The following is a 2,767-nucleotide window of genomic DNA, read 5'->3' on the forward strand; positions in this document are numbered from 1 at the left end:
TCTACCCCAGGATACTTGATACCCATTTCCAACAGTTCACTCAATAACCCAGATAACTTGAAACTCATCTCCAACTGTTCACTCATTTGTCTTTGAGAGCCACTTGTACATGGTACTGGCTCTGTTGGCATTGTTGACACATTTGGAGTTGGAGTTGGCATTGGCACTGCTGACACTTCAGGGGGATCAACGAAATCAATGTTGTCATCTGATTGTGAAGGTTGCCAATCTTCATCTGATGTGCTGTTAGTCTTTCTTTGTGCTTGCTTCTTCACTTTGGTTTTGATTCCAATTTCACTTGCTTCCGTTGACTCACTTTTTTCTCTAGTTGTTCATTTCTTCTTTTTAATTTTTTTCCTGGAGGCGTTCTTCCATTCTTCTACCACTCGCCCACCTACTAGCTCATAAATCAAGATATTCAAATATATATAAATAATATTATGCTTTTTTTGAAGTGTGCTTCGACGTTTGTGTTGGGGTTTCTATAGTAATATAGTATATGGGAAGAATTTTCTTCTATAGTCCAATCCACATTTCAAAATATACAATATTGAAGAAAACTAAATTCAGGTAGAATCACAGAGTAGAGATAGTATAGGAAGATATTGGTATAGGTGGTTCATGATCCGAATTCAAAGTCAATGCTTTGTTAACTGAAGACAATCACTGTTAACTACTGTGTATTATTACTGTTTTGTTGGGTGAGAGTGTAAGAACGGCACAGTATGAGAGACTAACAGCGTCAAATGGCTTCACGAGTGTGAAAAGTCAATTCTTATTATTCAGCAAAATTATCTATAATTTGAACATTGTATTATCATACGGATTTCTCAACTAATACACGACTCTCGAATATACATAAATAGAGATAGTCATATACGATTAAAACCGTGGATGAAACACTATAAAACTCTGGTGTGGCGCACTCACACATATTCCTTGCCGAGTTTTCGGAAATATTAATTTGAAATGATATTGATTAGCTGACGAGATCAATTCTGCTACCTCTGCCAGTGAATGTTCAAATTTGATAGAATTAACAGTTGTTTCTCTCATTAAGTTTGCATTTGGATAATCACATTTTCTCGAATTTCGAGCTTACCGTATTTTCAATTGTGGGTGAATATGTTACTGAACATTCATATTGTAGAGATATTAATGCTCAATCTTTTCTACTCGACATTGTATTTGGAGCCTGATAATTGGAAATCTAAGATCGAACATTGCATAGATGGGGCGGAGCTCCTGAAGTTTTTACAGATATGAGACTTGTGGCAGTTGATAGAGCTTATCAATGACTATTTAAGTTATAAATTTGTTCGAAATCGTTGCAGCAGTTTTCGAGAAAATCGCGAAAAACCTGTTTTTGTCAACATTTGCCATTTTAGCTGGCATCATGAATTTCATTTGATCGAAATTGTTCGTGTCGGATCCTTTTAGTGTAACGAACTTTAATTCCATATTTTGAGTCATTACGTTAATTGGGAGATGAGATATCGTGTACACAGATACACATACACTCATACACACACATAAAGACCAATACCCAAGAACCACTTTTCTGGACTCAGGAGACCTTGAAACATATGCAGTTGAACGTCGATAATTCGGACCATCAATAATCCGGACTCGTCTCTGGCAAGAAATAAAATTTTCGTAATTATGTTCTCGTTTGAAATAATCAATTATATTTTATCAAGCAATAAATTATATTTTTCAATAATTTCATGATGAATTTTGATAATAAATTAAGATAGAATAATTATTTTTTCAATTAATTATTATAATTCTACATTGTTAAAATACGATCTGGCAAAAGACCAAAGCGAGAAAGAGATAGCGCTATCCGCTTTGTTGAATGATAGACAAGGATAGCAATACCATTGCTATCAAACACTGCCATTATAACGTGGACCTCACTATAGTAAGAGTATCCCCAAGAACCTTCAAGATCAGATGTTTACTGCTGCAGCTACCCGTATTTGTAAGGTTTGAGGTTATGTTGACCCAATTTCCAAATTTAATCAATTTTTAACAAAAAACTCATTTCAAACCCTCACTACCCTTCATAATCCTAGCAAAATACGTATCTTATCAATCTATGAACATAGTTGAGAGTCATAGTTTCAAAATAATAAAATATCACTTGAAATTACTCACGGAGCTTTAAGATTCCGATGAGAATTTATAAATTTCGACGAAGTTCTCGTTGTAAAATCACATTTCGTCCGATTCTAATCACTGATAACAATTTATTATTGATTATTGAACGAGAATGAACCGTTTTTAGAACATGGAACATGATTAATAAGCGAATATAACCCTTATTACGAACAGCGTAACGGATTCATTTTAAGCTCGCGAGGTCGACCGAAGAACTGACTTACTCACCCCTTCCTATCGCGGAGGAGAGCAGCTACCAGCTACAAGACTATAGTGAGGTTCTTGTTATAATAGTAGTGGACAAAGGTATGGGACCAGAGTTGCCGATTCTCTGCCTTGCCTCTGCCTTCCATTTAGGATAGCTGATACTAGTATATCTGATTTAATATTTACTATTCTATCTTGTTTGAAATAATGTACTATATTTTATTCGTCAGGAAAACATTTCGAATGATGGATTTTCATAATCGAGATTGAATATTATGCTCATTTATATATATAAAAGCGAAATGGCACTGACTGACTCACTCACTCACTCGCAGAACTAAAAAACTACCGGACCAAAAACGTTCAAATTTGGTAGGTATGTTCAGTTGGCCCTTTA

Source organism: Nilaparvata lugens, chromosome 9 (genome assembly GCF_014356525.2).
Source record: "Nilaparvata lugens isolate BPH chromosome 9, ASM1435652v1, whole genome shotgun sequence".
NCBI classification, from domain to species: Eukaryota; Metazoa; Arthropoda; class Insecta; order Hemiptera; family Delphacidae; genus Nilaparvata; species Nilaparvata lugens.